Source organism: Chiloscyllium plagiosum, chromosome 14, assembly GCF_004010195.1.
Source record: "Chiloscyllium plagiosum isolate BGI_BamShark_2017 chromosome 14, ASM401019v2, whole genome shotgun sequence".
NCBI classification, from domain to species: Eukaryota; Metazoa; Chordata; class Chondrichthyes; order Orectolobiformes; family Hemiscylliidae; genus Chiloscyllium; species Chiloscyllium plagiosum.
The window spans coordinates 7,036,803-7,053,793 of record NC_057723.1 but is presented as its reverse complement, the minus strand read 5'-3'; the positions used below and the strand labels follow the sequence as shown (position 1 = coordinate 7,053,793).

The 16,991-nt window shown below is 42.7% G+C and overlaps 1 protein-coding gene across 1 annotated transcript in view; it reads left to right on the top strand.

Moving 5' to 3' along the window:
• Positions 1 to 4,847: 4,847 nt before the first annotated feature.
• The window catches only part of LOC122556446 (myozenin-2), a 40,653-nt gene continuing 28,509 nt past the window's right edge, over positions 4,848 to 16,991 (top strand). Inside the window, exon 1 of the mRNA XM_043703097.1 lies at positions 4,848 to 5,013. The gene's annotated coding sequence lies outside the window, so the exon portion shown is untranslated. The remainder of the gene's footprint in view (positions 5,014 to 16,991) is intronic.

Sequence of the window (16,991 nt, the reverse complement as noted above, 5' to 3'; positions counted from 1 at the left end):
ATAGTGCAATTAACAGCAAACCTTTTTTAGTCTGGAAAAGCTGTTCCCTTGCAGTAGACATGAGGTTCTGACTGACCCAGAAATCTGCCACTTCTACATTCCCTTCACTGGTGGGTTGGAAAGATTGATATTCACTCAATTGGCCACATTCTGACCTACCTTCCAATGCTAGACCCTAGAGTTCCTGACTCAGTGGCACTACCATTTGTTTCATAAGAGCTCCACCTAGTTAATCCTATAAGAGAAATATACAGAAGGTTATATTGACAGAGCAAACCAAGGAAAGATGGCTAGACACTCAATTAGAGCATAAATACTGTGTGTTTGGGCCAAATGATTTGTTTCTGTGCTGTACATTCTAAATAAATCTATCTTTACAAAAACATGAGTCTAGTGTCGGGATAAATGGGAATACAGAGGAACCTCAATTATCCAGAGGACACAGGCGGGGAGTATTTCGTTCGATTAATCGATTGCCGGATAACATGGTTAGCCAAGCATCGGGACCTTGCGATCTTGTTCGGATAATCCAAAATTCGGTTAATCAAATTCCAGATAATCGAGGTTCCTCTACAAAACTTTTCTCTACACTTGCTGTGCAAAGAAGGAGACACAAAGGTTTCGATCTGAAATATCTAAGGACATGGCGTAGGTTTTTAAGGACTGAGATGAGGAGAAATTTATTCACTCAGAGTTATGAGCCTGTAGAAGGAGTTGAGACCAAAATATTGAAGAACTTAGATATAGTTCTTAAGGCTAAAGGGATCAAAGGGAATCGGGAGAAAACAGGAACGGTGGACTGAGTTGTATGATCAGCCATGGTCATGTTGAATGGTGGAGCAGGTTGAAAGAGTTAGAATTGCCTACTCCAACTCCTCCTCCTATTTTCTATGTTTAGAAGGTTCTAATGTACCCAATCAAAGAAGGAGACTGTTCTTCAAGCTTGCATTGAGCTTCATTGGAACATAGCAGATAGAGAGGCCAGAGTTCGTGAATTTAAATAAGGCTATCATAAACTTATCCCATGTTTATCTCTAGCTTAAGATACATGATTGGGTGAAATGCTGTTTTAAAAGGTGACTGTAATAAAGTGAATGGATGTGTCTGAATCTGATAAGTATTAAGCAACATTTGTACCACACAAACACCAAGAAACACCATGTCCACCAAGAGGATAGCTAACCATTGCCACTTTACGTCCAACAGAATTACCATCTCCAAATGCTAAATCATCAAAATCATGCAATTACCATTCACCAGAAACTGAACTGAACTAGCCATATAAATACAGTGGCTGCACTAGTAGGTCAGACGAGGAACACTGCAACGAGTAACTCCCTTCCTGGCTCCCCAAAGCCTGTCCACCGTCTACAAGGCACAAGTCAGTGGTACGATGGAATACTGCCCAATTGCCTGGATGAGTATAGCTCCAACAACAGTCAAGAACTTGACACCATACAGGACAAAGCAGCCTACTTGATATGCACCACATCCACAAACATTCAGCCACTCCACTCCCGATGCTCAATAGCAGCAGGTTGTACTAACAACAAGATGTATGCAGAAATTCACCGAAGATCCTTACAAACCTATGACCACTTCCATCTAGAAGGACAAGGGAACAAGCAGAACATGGAAACACCACCACATGCAAATTCACTTTCAAGTCACTCACCATACAAACTTGGAAACATGTCACCATTCCTCCGCTGTCACTGGGTAAAAATCCTGGAACTCCTTCTTTCATGTCTTTGTCTATCTACAGCACCTTGACTGCAGTCATTCAAGAAGTCAGCTCATGACTTGGAGATGGTAAGGACTGATGATGCTGGAAGCCAGAATCAATTGATGTGAAACTGGAAGAGCACAGGAGGTCAGACAGCATCCAAGGAACAGGCCAAAACAGGACGAAGGGTTTCAGCCCAAAATACACACATTCCTGCTTTGCTTTTCCAGCTTCACGTTATTGAAGCCAGTTCATGACTGCTTTCTCAAGGGTCAATTAGGGATGGGTAGTAAATGCTGTCTGTAAAGACTATGTTTTGTTCTGTAGTTTGTGGAGTAAAATGGAGAAAGGAATCTCAAAAAATAAGATTATGGAGGGGAATTTTTGAAAGCAAGCTACCAAAGTGGCTCAGTGGTTAGCACTGCTGCCTCACAACACCAGGGTTCCAGGTTCGATTCCAGCCTTGGGTGACTGTCTGTGTGGGGTTTGCACATTCTCCCTGTGCCTGCGTTACTCTGGGTGCTCCCACAGTCCAAAGATGTGCAGGTCAGGCTAAATTGCCCATAGTGTTAGGTGCGTTAGTCAGAGGGAAATAGGTCTGGGTGGGTTACTCTTTGGAGCCGGAGATGTGTTGCTGGAAAAGCGCAGCAGGTCAGGCAGCATCCAGGGAACAGGAGAATTGACGTTTCGGGCATAAGAGGGTTGGTGTGGACTGGTTGGGCTAAAGGGCCTGTTTCCACACTGTAGGGAATCTAATCTAATCTAATCTAAAAAACATTCATTGTAAGGTGTTTTTACACAGATATTTCTTCAAGCAGTGGGAAAGTCTACTCACAGAGCAACTGGAGCCAGAGGACTGTACAAAGGGCAATGTGGCCAGCAACACTATTTAGGGAAGGCAATGGCCTAGTGGTATTATCACTAGAATATTGATCCTGAAGCCCAAATAATGCTCTGGGGATCCAGGTTCAAATTCCTGCCATGGCAGATGGTGGAACCTGAGTTCTTTTGTAAAACGTCTGGAATTCAGAGTCTTGGGAAAACCCATGTGGTTCATTAATGTTCTTTAGGGAAGGAAACTGCCATCCTTACTTGGTCTGGCCTACATGTGACTCCAGATCCACAGCAATGTTGTTGACTCTTAACTACCATCTGTGCTGGACAATAACTGCCAGCCTAGCCAGTGACTTTTTCAACCTGTGAATAAATAATAGTAGCTGATTGGTCTATAGGTTGGTGACCAGTTGACAATGACAAAGGCCTTCTGCCTACTAATGGCTATGTAATTGGCTCCCAGGTAGCTGAATGTGAGATTCAAGCTTTCTGATCTCTAGAAAATGAGGTGCTATTTCATCTCTGCAGTGAAAAAAAACCTCAAGCCTTTAGAAAGTCAATTTATTTTCCTTTTCCAGTTCCTGTACATTGTTATTTCTAACCAATAAGTCAGTAATTGTGAAAACAAATTTATAAATTGAGAAACAGTGACTGCACTCCAAAACCAGTTTTGTTGACTCTAAAGCCCTTCAGGACATCTGCGTTTGTACAAAGTAAATGCAATTCTTTTCTCTTTAGCAAGGAAGAGAAGCACCTTCTCATTGGGGTTAGATAAAGAGGGAAGGGAGAAGGTTCATTTGGAATGTGATTATTGGTATAGAGCAATCAGGACAAATGGCCTGTTCCTGTTCTATAATACAGTGTAATCCTATTGTAAGGAACTCCTTGAAACGCAACTTGAATAACAATCTAATAAGAAGTGGAAAATTGATGGTTCATATAGATAAGAACAGACGACACAGGTAATTTCAGGAAGTAGCTGAGTGTTTTGGGATGCTTTGTGAGTCTTTAGTTGTGTCAGAGATTGTGACTAAAATTATGGATGTGTCCCCATGTGATACGTGAATGCAATTTGGAAGCTAACAATGACATAGCCTGGAGAAAGTTAAAAAATCACACAACACCAGGTTATAGTCCAACAGATTTAATTGAAAGCACTAGCTTTCGGAGCGACGCTCCTTCATCAGGTGATTGTGGAGTACAAAATTGTAAGGCACAGAATTTATAGCAAAAATTTACAGTGTGATGTAATTGAAATTATACATTGAAAAACACCTTAATTGTCTGTTCAGTCTTTCATCTGTTCGAATACCATAATAGTTTCACTTCTTTCATGTGTAAGTCACAAAACCTTTTTTTAAAAGTTGCATTCTCAGGTTAACTGTAACAATTGATGTTAGCTAGACAATATGTTGGCCTTACAATTGTGTCCTCCACAATCATCTGATGAAGGAGCAGTGCTCCGAAAGCTAGTGTGCTTCCAATTAAACCTGTTGGACTATAACCTGGTGTTGTGTGATTTTTAACTTTGTACACCCCAGTCCAACACCGGCATCTCCGAATCATAGCCTGGAGAGGCTGGGATGTTTCTCACTGGAGTGTAGGAGATTGAGAGATGACCTTTAGAGGTTTATAAAGTCACGAGGGGCATAAATGAGGTGAATAGCAAAGGTCTTTTCCTTCAGGTGGGGGGGAGTTCAAAACTCGGAGATATATTTTGTAAGGCAAGAGGAGAAGGATTTCAAAAGGACATGATGGGCAACTTTTTTTACATAGAGAGTACTGGCGATAAAGAATATTCTGTGTGTGGAATGAACTGCCAGAGGAAGTGATGGATGAAGGTACAGTTACAATGTTTAAAAGATATTTGGATAAGTTCATGAATAGGAAAGGTTTGGAGGGATATGGGCCAAATGGAGACAGGTGAGACTAGTTTAGTTTCGGATTATGGTCGGCATGAATTGGTTGGACCGAAGGGTCTGTTTTCATGCTGTCTGGCTCAATGACTATAATAACATTGATGCCCACTGTTTACAAAATGTCCCTATGTTCTCTTGCTTTTCTTTCACCATAACTTTACCCAAGGCTATAGTCTTTGCCACCACTCTTACAGCCAGTGTTGAGCCTTCTTTAATGAACAGGGTGATATTCTCCCTCATTATGTGGCATGACAGCTGTTCAAATACATCATAGGCAAGAGATGGACAAGACGCCTTCGCTAAATATAAGTTGATGATATAGGGCAGACAAGCACTTAGAACCCACAGCTCTAGGGAGGGGGGAGGAGGAGGGGGGTGGGAGGAATCTGTGAGAAAGTATCAGGACACAAACCCCCAACCCCACCCCCCACACACACAGACACTTCACAGTCAGTGTTGGAGTTACTACAAGTAACTTTCACTGAAAGACAACGGTGGTATTTAAAATTCAGACTGCAAAGGCAACCAACTCAGGTAGGAAATCTTGCTACTATAAGAGTTAATCTGTTGTGTTTCTAACCATTTTGACCAGCAGGTTATAAGACACAGAATATAAAATAGAGACACGTAATGGGAACACATGAAGAGGAGGAAAAAGTGGTAAAAGTCTTGGAAAGACAGTCAGCAAACCTCTTTGTCCATAGCAGGCAGTAATTATATCTCCGGTTAAGTAATGATTGCACTGACACTAATTCATTTTAGTCACTGTTCCACTGCGCAGGTTCCTTGTTGATAGATAGTGTGGTGAATTTTTGAAAAGACTTAGATTTTTACAGTGACCTCAGAATGTCCCAAAATGTTTTACAAACAATGAAGTATTTGGTGGTGGTCACTGTTCGAATGTATGTAACACCACGATCTCATTAGAACAACTGACCCTATCAATCAGGCCCATGGAATTCTCTGCCACTGAAAGTGGTCAAAGCCAAAACATCAAATTATTTCAAGAAACAGTTAGATATCATCCTCATGGCTAAAGGGATTGAAGACCGAAGCAGGAACAGGGGACTGAGTTGGACGATCAGTTATAATCACATTGAATGGTGCAGCAGCGTTGAAGGACCGAATGGCCCCCTCCTGCTCCTATTTTCTATATTTCATAATGTTGGAAGTCACACAACACCAGGTTATAGTTCAACATGTTTATTTGCAAATCACAAGTTTCAGAGCACTGAACTTTCACCTGACAAAGGGGCAGCGCTTCGAAAGCTTGTGGTTTCAAATAAACGTGTTGGACGATAATCTGGTGTTATGTGACTGTGACCTCGTTCACCCCAGTCCAACAATGGCACCTCCACATCACAGCTTTCATAAGGTTGTCATTCATCACCAAACATGAAGGTTCTGCCTTCTCAACCTGCCCTCACCTGATGACCCTCAGGTTAAACTCACCATGAGTTCTCTCTCTCTCTCTCTGTCTTTCTCTAATGAGAGAACAGCTGTTGGTTTGCTAGGATTATGGGAAACTTTGCTTTTTTTACACCAGCTTCTAGATCCAAGTCCCACTCTAGACCTTTGAGTACAAAGTCCAGGCAATCACACCTGAGGGTACATTGTGCACCATCTGAGTTGCCTGTTCAAACCTCTCAGCTGGCTTTGAAAGAACCTGTGCTCACTATGACAGAGGATAGCAGGGGTTGTTTCCCCAGTATCCCGATGGCATTTATCCGTCAGTCAGCATCACAAAATAACAGAACATCTGATCATTGTCACACTGCAGGAGCTTGTTGTGCACAGAATTGGCTGCCAGTTTTCCTGCCTTACAAAAGTGACAGCGCTTTCAAAAAGCCCTGGCTCAAATTCCTTCCACACCCAACAGGGGGCCTGCAGTTTTTCAAGAAGGCAGCCCACTACCACAATCACCTGAGTAACAATAAAGTCACCATCGTCCTACCAGAGAGAGAGACGACTGGTGGTGGTCACCACACCTCAGCCGAGGAAAGAGGTTGAGAAGGTGGGTCGATCACGGTAACCTCAGCTGGGAATTGAACCCATGCTGTTAGTGTCACTCTGTATTGCAAACCTACTGTCTAACTAACTGAATTCACCAAACCCTATTCATTTTGCCATGCTCTAAGAAGACCATAGGCCATTCTTTTATAAAGTTAAAAATCACACAACACCAGGTCATAGTCCAAAGAGAGAGATGACTAGCTGGTGGTGGTTTAACCTGAGGGTCATCAGGCCTCAGGAGGGGGGAAGAGGTTGAGAAGGAGAGTCCTTCAGCTCAAGTGGGAATTGAACCCATGCTGTTGTCATCACTCACCAGCCATAAAGTGACTGAGCTAATTCGCCAGAGTAATTTCGACAGTGACGTACTCATCCGATGAACAAATTAAAAAACAGAATTAGCCACAGTGCCCAGTGACCTGAGTGCTGAAAGGAGCTTGGTAAATATTTTGTTTCTTTAATCTTGCAGGAAGCCTGAGGTCCAGTCTGCAAATTGCACTTTGCAAATCCAAATTCTATTTACAAAAATCTAGAAATGTTTAGAAAGTGAATGTGAAGCAATTGGATTTAAGCCACTTTCCTTACTCAGTCTGGCCCTAAACCTGACTCCAGACCCACACCAAGGTGGTTTGGATCATATGACCATAAGACATAGAAGTGGAAGTAAGGCCATTTGGCCCATCAAGTCCACTCTGCCATTTAATTATGGCTGGTGGGCATTTCAACTCCACTTACCCACACTCTCCCTGTATCCCTTAATTCCTTGTGAGATCACGAATTTATCAATCTCTGCCTTGAAGACATTTAGCGTCCCGGCCTCCACTGCACTCTGTGGCAATGAATTCCACAGGCCCACCACTCTCTGGCTGAAGAAATGTCTCCTCATTTCTGTTCTAAATTGACCCCCTCTAATTCTAAGGCTGTGCCCACAGGTCCTAGTCTCCCCACCTAACGGAAACAACTTCCCAGCGTCCACCCTTTCTAAGCCATGCATTATCTTGTAAGTTTCTATCAGATCTCCCCTCAACCTTCTAAAGCCTTTTCAACTCTAATGAATACAATCCCAGGATCCTCAGCCTTTCTTATCCCTATACCAATTTGCACGTGGCTCGGGCAGGAATCCAGAGATTATGACCCTCGAGGACCTGTACTTCAATTTCCTTCCTAGTGCTTGATAGTCCCCAAACAGGTCCTCCTTCCTAGCCTTGCCGATGTTGTTAGGCCTAGTGTGGACCACAACACCTGGATTCCCCCCCTCCTACTCCAATATCCTTTCAAGCCAGTCCTGTACTTTCAAGATGTCCTGCACTGTGGCACCGGGCAGGCAACACACCATGCGAGACTCCCGATCTGGTTTGCATAGAATACTATCTGTCCCCCTAATTATAAAATCACCTGGAAAAACTACTTGTCTTTTTGCTCTCCTGTCTTGAGTGGCCTTCTGCATCGTGGTGCTGTGGTCAGCTGGTTCATCTTGTCCAAATTTTGATTAGAATCAAAGTGTTATACAACATGGAAACAGACCCTTCAATCTAACTTGTCCATGCCAACCAGATATCCTAAATTGATCTATTATCTTTTGCCAATATTTGGCCACATCCCTCTAAACTCTTCCTACTCATATACCCATAAATATTGTAATTGTACCAGCCCACATCACTTTCTCTGGCAGCTCATTCCATACACCTACAACCCACTGCGTGAAAAAGCTGCTCCTTAGGTCCTTTTTAAATCTTTCCCCTCTCACCTTAAACCTATGCCCTCTAGTTTCAAACTCCCCTACACTGGGAAAAAGACCTTGACTATTCACCCTATCCATGCCCCTCTGCCCCTGACGCTCCAGGGAGAACAGCCCCAGCCTATTCAGTCTCTCCCTGCAGCTCAAACCCTCCAACCCTGGCAACATCCTTGTAGATCTTTTTTTGAAACCTTTCAGGTTTAACAACATCTTTCATATACAGGTCATTCTGCTATAACATTCTGCTTCGTTAACACAAATTCACTACAACATGATTGACAAATTGGGGACACTATTTCTAAAGCACGAAGCTTTAAAGTGTGTATTAGTTATTATGTGATTCCGGCCCCATTAATTTAATTGGTGATGCTATTACATAATTTTCTTATAAGACTGGACTGCACGATATTGGAACTATCATATTATGGCAGAATTGACTGTAGCAGGGAGACCAGAATTGGAAGCAGTATTCTAAAAGTGGTCTCACCAATGTCCTGTACAGCTGCAACATGGCATTCCAACTTGTATACTCGATGTTCTGATCAATGAAGGCAAGCATACCAAGTACCTTCTTACTTGGTAAGATAGCATACCCTGTCAACCTGTAATTCAAGGAACAATGCTCCTGCCCCCCACCCCCCACGTCCCTTTGCTTGGCAACACTCCCCAGGGCCCTACCATTAAGTGTATAAGTCCTGCCCTGATTTGCCTTTCCAAAATGCAACACCACACCTTTATCTAGATTAAACTCCATATGCCACTCCTCGGTCCATTGGCCCCGTCTGATTAAGGTCCCATTATACTCTGAGATAACAGATAACACTGTCCACTCCACGACTAATTTTGGTGTCATCTGCAAACTTACTAACCATACCTCCTATATTCGTATCTAAATCATTTATATAAATGACAAAAAGCAGTAGACCCAGCACTAATCATTATGGTACACCACTGGTCACAGGCCTCCAGTCCAAAAACAACCCTGCACCACTACCCTCTGTCTTCTACCTTCAAACCAATTTTGTATCCAAATGGCTAGCCCTTCCTGTATTCCATGTGATATAACCTTACTCACCAGTATGCCATGCAGAACCTTGTTGAATGCCTTACTGAAGTTCATTTAGACAACATCCACCACTCTGCCTTTATCAATCTATTTTGTCATTTTTTCAAAAACTCAATCAAGCCATACTGCCTCTCACTAATTGTAACTGTCCTCTGCAGTGGCTGAGTGAGGATCTCAAGAGCAATTAAAACTTGGGCTATAAACACCAACATTCACATACCGAGAATCATTTTTCAACAAGTGGCTTTGCTATATATGTCACTGAGTGCAATCTCATAATGTAATATGGACACAGTGGCATGGGAGACTGAACGGTGAAATATCAGGAGGGGTAGGGTTCAATGCTGAACAGCCTCACACAATTTCTCTTTTGTTAAATAAAAGCGGAATGAAGATCGACTTTTAGAGTCATACCACAGAAACAGACCCTTCAGCCCATCTCATTCATGCTGACCAGGTTTCCTAAACTAAACTAGTCTCAGTTGCCTGCGTTTGGTTCACATCCCTCTAAACCTTTCCTATTTATGTACATGTCCAAAAGTATTTTAAATGTTGACATTGTACCAGCCTCTACCACTTCCTCTGGCAGCTCATTCCATACATGCACCACTCTCTGTGTGAAAAAGTTGCCCTTAGGACCCTTTTAAATCTTTCCCCTCTCACCTTAAACCTATGCCCTCTGGTTTGGGACTCCCATGCCCTTGGAGAAAGACTTTGGCTATTTACCCTATGCATGCCTCTCATGATTTTATAAACCTCTATAAGGTCACCTCACAGCCTTTTAATCCCCAAGAAAAAAAAATGTCCCAGCCTGTCCACTTTATCCTTTTAACTCAAACCTTCCAATCTTGGTAACATTTTTGTAAATTTTTTTTACACTCTTTCCAATTTAACAACATCCTTCCTATAGCAGGGTGACCAGAGTTGTATGCAGTACTCCAAATGCGGCCTTACCAATGTCTTGTACAGCTGTAACATGACATCCCAATTCCTGTTCTCAATGCTCTGACCAATGAAGGCAAGCATGCCAAACGCCTTCTTCACCACCATGTCAACCTGTGACTCCACTTTCAATGAACCATGTACATGCACCCCTCGTCTCTCTGCTCAGCAGCACTCCCCAACAGTCCACCCTCAAAGAGTTCCATGCTCAAATTGCCATTACCAGCTTGTATTTGTCAGGTCCCTCCCTTGTTTCTTCAAATATACCCTGCCCCACCTTCTCAAGGTGTCTTACAGCCTTAGAACATCTTGAGGAGCAGCGCACCTCAAATCTTTAGACTCCCCATTAGACTTCTAAACAGATAATGCAGGAGAATGGGACAACAAACACTTGCATTTGTGCAGGACTTGTAATGTCCCGAGGTGTCTCCTCAAAATGATCAGCCAAGATTTAACACTGAGTGACATCAGAAGATGTTAGGATACGGGAGCACATGTTTCATAAAGGAAGTGATTTTTGCAAAGAATCTTAAAGGAGGACAGAAGCAAAGAGGATGCTTAGGGAGGGTGCTTTGGACCTGGGCAGCTGATGACATAGTAACTGATGGAAGAGCAATTAAAATCAGGGCATTAGAGAGATGTAGAGGAACCAGAGGTCAGCAAAGGAATTACAAAAGTTAACAATGCCCTGAGGTTTACTTTGAGGGATATATAAGTAATGGGGTGATGCTAAACTTGTGTAGCACCCTGATAAAGCCACTCTGAAAGCACCATACACAGCCCAACAACATAGTAATAATGGTGAGAGTGCAAAGGTCACGATTCACAGGGATGGTACTAAAAGTGAGAGATTAAAGGCACTGGGAAAGATTAGACCATTTGGGCTTTTCTCTTGAGAGAAGAGAAACGACTTTAATGTTAACAGAATGGATTGGACAGATGTAGAGAGAGTGTATCTCCACTTAGGAAAGAATCCAAAACTAGGGGGCATTCTTGAAAAATGGTTACTAATAAATCAAACTGGGAGAGTCAAGATAAGTCTCTTCTCTCACTGAATGACTGAGATGTGGAACTTTTTGATGCAAAGGCAAATAGCTCAGATGGGTTGAAAGGAAAACTAAATGAGTATATGAGAGGAAAGGGAACAGAGATATTTGCAGAAAGGCTGGGATATAGTAAGTGGATGGAAGGAGAATGGTAGAGAGTGTAATCCTGGACAAGTGCAGCTCCAACAACACAACAAACTTGACACTATCCAGGACGAAGCAGCCTCTGCTTAGTTGGCACCACGTCCACTCTCTCTATCTACAAGACGCACTGCAGAAATCCACTAAAGATCTTATACAGCGCCTTCCAAACACATGACCACTTCCTTCTAGAAAGACAAGGGCAACAGAAAACCATTACCTTTTCCCTTCCAAGCCGCTCACCATCCTGACTTGGAAATACATTGCTGTTCCTGCAGTGCCGCTGGGTCAATCAGGTGGACTGCAGCGGTTCAAGAAGGCAGCTCACCACCACCTTCTCAAGGGGCAACTAGGGACGGGTAATAAATGCTGGCCCAGCCAGCGACACCCACATCCCATGAATTAATAAACAAAATTGGAAGAATCACCAGCATGGATTAGTTGGACCGAATGGTCTGTTTCTGTGTTGCATGTCATGTATGACGAATGGGAGGCTCGTGATACAGTGGGGAGTGTCCAAGCCTCTGAACTGGTAACTCCAGAACCTCAGGATTGATGGCAAAGGAAGAAGTGCTTGTTTTGCTGCCAAACAGGTTAAATAACAATCTGCAAACCCTTCCACTCCAGGCCATGGGTCAGGCGTGTGACAGAAAGAACAATAGATCCTCGACCATCACTATCCAAAGCCACAGCATGCTTGTGAATGTGCACATTAACATTTGGCATGAGAAGCTGCAGATTTGGTTTTAACAATAAAACAGAAGTTTTTTTTACACAGAAGAAATAAACGTAAATGAAAACAGACCAAACTACCTAAATATAATGCAGTTTGATGATGTCAAAGTGCACAGTAAAAATCGCCAGGAGACACATTACTGGTTTAGTGTAATGATTCTGGAAAGACTGACCTAGTTAATTTTTAAACTCTTTCGTAAAAGTAGATCAACATTTGCTACTAGTTTGAAATTCAACACCCCAATAAAAATACATTCATTTGTATAAATGACAGCTTTCATCACAATATTGTTATTATTCACTCATGGGGATGAGGGTGTCGCTGGTTAGGCCAGTATTTTATTGCCCATCCCTTATTGCCCAGAGGAAGTTAAAGAGTTAATCGTGTTGCTGTAGGTCATGTAGGCCAGACCAGATAAAGATGGCAGTTTCCTTCCCTAATGAACCAGATGGGTTTTTCCAACAATCAACAATGGATTTGTGGTCATCATTGCACTCTTTATTCCAGATCTTTAAAAAGAAATTGAATTCAAATCCACCATCTGCCATGGTGGGATTTGAACCCAGGACCCCAGAACATGATTAAGAACAAGAGGAGGTCATTCAGCCCCTGGACCCTCTTCTATCATTGAATAAAACCATTACTGAACTTTCATGTCAACTCTATTTTACAGCAATAATCTTCATATCTCTCAATTCCATTTAGTGGTCAATACTCCATCTATCTCAGTATCAGACATACTCAGTAACCAAGCATCCACATCTCTCTGAAGGTCCAGATTTCCAAAGATTCACAATGTTCCAAGATAAGGCATTTCTCCTGATCTTTGTTTGAAATGGTCAGTCCCCATCCTAAGGTAAATTCAGATTCTCTAAATCTGGAGTCTTTAATCCAGTGGAGCAATCTTTCAACTTGCTGCTCGTCGGATGCTGCCTGAATTGCTGTGCTCTTCCAGCACCACTGATCCAGAATCTTTCAACTCTGTCCAGCCTATCCATGTAGATCCAAGCCACTCAGTGAGACACAAAAGCAAGCCCTTCTTTAGTGGGTAGAGTTTATTAAACTACTCAGTCTTACAGCTCAATCCAACAGTCTAACTCCATACAGTGTTACAGACTCTCCCTACAGATAAAGTATCATATAATTGACCTTTTCAGATATACCTCTAGGCCTGATTGGATCCAGGCCTTCTAGCTCAGCCATAGGAACAATGCCACCGTACCACAAGAGCCCTTGGGTCTACATTGAGATATTTTTAATTAGCCTATTCAGAGATGTTATTGTACACCCTCTGGTGCAGTGGGGACTTGACACTGGGACTCCTGGCCACAGGTAGGGGGATAATACACCGCCATAAAAGCCCTGTCCCTCCATATGTTTTTTTTTATTCATTAATCAACTTGTGTAGAGTTGCTATCACACACCTCTGGAGTAGGAAGAATGTGAGCCTTCTGGCTCCAGGGGTAGGGACACTACCACTGTACCAGAAAAGCCCTCTCCTATATCAAGAGTCCTATATCACACAAGGTTTGTGAAGGTTTGTAGCTCAGGTTGAGGTTTAGGGTGTAGGTTTGCTCGCTGAGCTGTAGGTTTGATATCCAGATGTTTCATTACCTTTGCTTCGCTTCACTTGGAGGTCGCCACTGATGATGTTACCTAGCCAGGTAATGAAACGTCTGGATATCAAACCTACAGCTCAGTGAGCAAACCTCCACCTAGTCTATATCACGTACTTTCATTTGTCTAACTAACTTCATGTGGGGGACTTCTGAAAACCCAAATATCCGACATCCATCGACTCCCCTCTATCAACTTTATCACTAACATCCTCAACAAACATCACACATTTGTCAAACACAATTGCCCATTCGTACTTCCATGTTTTGTCTGATCAGATTATTTTTATCCAAATGTCTACTTATCGTGCCCTTTATGATAGATTGTCACATTTTCTCCACTGCTGATGTGATGCTGATGGGTCTGTCACTCACTCTTTTCTCTCTTGCTACTTTCTTCAATAGTGAGGTGACATTTGCTAGTTTCCAATCTGTAGGAATCACTCCAGAATCTTCAAAATTTTGGAAAATGGTCACGAATGCATTGACTAACGTGCTTGCTACATCCTTCAAGACTCTGCTCATTAACACAGTGCTGTTTCTCACACTGCTCAATTAGCTGTGCCATTTCCTACATCACTGAAGTGTTTAGCTCAAAGGTATTTAGTTTCCTCTAAAATGCTGTAGTTGCAAAAGGCCCTATAAAAATTCAAATGAATTCAATTATTTATTTTAGTTTTCAGCTAAACATAGAAACTAGGAGCAGTAGTAGGAGCCTGCTCCACTATTCAACATGACCACGGCTAATCATCAACTCACTCCCCTGTTCTCTTTCTCCTCATACCCTTTGATCCCTTTAGCCCCAAGAACTATAATCAACTCCTTCCTGAAATCATTCAATGTCTTGGACACTTTCTATTGCAGAGAATTCCTCAGACTCACCACTCTTTTGGTGAAGAAACTTCTCCTTATCTCAGTGGTCTACCCCAGTTAATCCGGAGATCCCAGATAATGTTCTGGGGACCTGGGTTCAAATCCTGCCAGATGGTGGAATTTGAATTCAATAAAAAGCTGGAAATAAAAGGCAATTGCTGATTGTTGGGAAAACCCATTTAGGTTCGCCAGTGTCGATTAGGAAAGGAAATCTGCCAACCTTACCTGGTCTGCATTACCTGTGACTCCAGAAACACGGCGATGTGGTTGATTCTTAACTGCCCTGTGGGCAATTAGGGGTGGGCAATAAATGCTGGCCTAACCAGCTGTGTCCTCATCTTGTGAATGAATAAGAGGAAAGAAAGAGAGAGAGAGAGACAGACCCATTAGCCTTACAACAGCAATGAAGAAACTCTATCATAAAGGACATGACAAGTAGATATTTGGATATAAATAATCTGATTGAACAAAGCATGGATTAAAGATTGGCTACTCAACAGAAAATATCAAGTCAGAATAATGAATCATTCTCATGTTGCCAGTGTGGGATTAATGAGTTACTGTAGGGATCATTACTTGGCCTCAGCTGTTGGTGATATATATTTAAAATTCCAAATTTGCGGAAGACGCAAGGCTAAATTGGAACGTGTGTTGTGAGGAAAAAGTAAAACAGTTTCAGGAGGATTTGTCCATGCTGAGTGAGAGAGTGTGAACACGGCAGACATAACATAATGTGTAAAAGTGAGACGTTATGCAGTTTGGTCAGAGGAATCTGGCAAATACTTCTTCAGTCTTGGGAGGTTGAAATGTACGAAGGGATCTAAGTGACATTGTCAATAAGACAGTGAAAGCTAACGTGCAGTTGCAGCTAACTGTTAGGAAGGCTAATAGAATGCTCGCCTTTATGGCAAAGAGGATTTGAGTACAGGAGCAGTGAAATCTTACTTACAACGTACAGGAGCTTATTCAGATCACAGCAGGAGTATTGTGGGCAGTTTCGGTTTCTCTAATTAAGAAATATTATTGCCTTAGAGCAAGAAGAATTTGCCAGACTTGTTCCGAGGATGGTGGGAATGTTCTATAAAGAGAGATTGGGCCTGTATTCCCTACTTTTGAGGAATGAGAAATGATCTCATGGAAACCAACAACTGATAAAGAGGGATCGACAGGGTGTAAGACCATGAGGAATAGGAACTGGAGTAGGCCATTTGGCCCCTGCTCTGCCATTCAATAGGATCATGGCTGATCCGACATTCCTTAGGGCCACTTTCCTGCCCTTTCCCCGTATTCCTTGATTTCCCGACTGATCAGTCTTAAATATACACATGGACTCTGCCCCCACAGCACTCTGTGGTGAGGAGTTCTAGATACTCACAACCCTCTGAGAAATGAAATTGCTCCTCATCTCAACCTTCAATTTACAACCTTTTATTCTTGAAAGAAATCTCCTCATCAAGGTCTGAAATGAAGACCCTGTTTTTATTAAAATTGTGAGCCTCTCAAGCTGTCCATACTTCCTCAGACCGTGACAAAGTATTTCCCAGGCAAAGAAGCACGTTTCGATGTGGGGTCATGCCTGTAATGTTGAAACTGTGACAGCAAAGTCTAAACTGCTTACATAGAGGCAGGGCCAAAATACAAGGATGAAGATGAAACTTGCCTATTTTCAGTCGATTTGCAAAAAGAAAATTAAGGACAGAAATAAATACTAATCCCTCTTCAACATCAAAGATGGGAATGGCTGGCAATGTCAAAGTAAATTTATGGGTCTCGTTCTGGTCCTTATTTTGTACTTTGCTTACAGTGGGAAACATGAGCTGCCCTGAGGAAATCAATTGCACACAAGTTTGTTTGGAGAGTGAATATTGTCCTTGAAATTATCATTCAGCCTGCAGGAAGGAAACACAGTATAACTGCTGCAACAGCCATGATCCCGTCGAATGGCAGAGCAGGCTTGGGCTCCCATGTTGCAAAGTCCCAGCGAACACACCTCGAATGTTCCTGATTTCAGGGGACAAAATGGTACAATCCAGAAGCTGATCCCTACTCAGTGACCTCTGATGGAAACTGCTGGACAAAACCAAGTGATGGAGGAGGCGAAAGAGAGAACTGCAGATGCTGGAAATCAGAGTCTAGATTAGAGGGGTGCTGGAAAAGCACAGCAGGTCAGGCAGCATCCGAGGAGCAGGAGAATCGACGTTTCGGGCAAAAGCCCTTCATCAGGAATGAAGGCAGGGAGCCTCTGAGTGGAGAGAAAAATGGGAGGGGGTGGGTGGGGCTGGGGAGAAGGTAGCAAAGAGTACAATAAGTGGATGGAGGTGGGGATAAAGGTGATAGGTCAGAG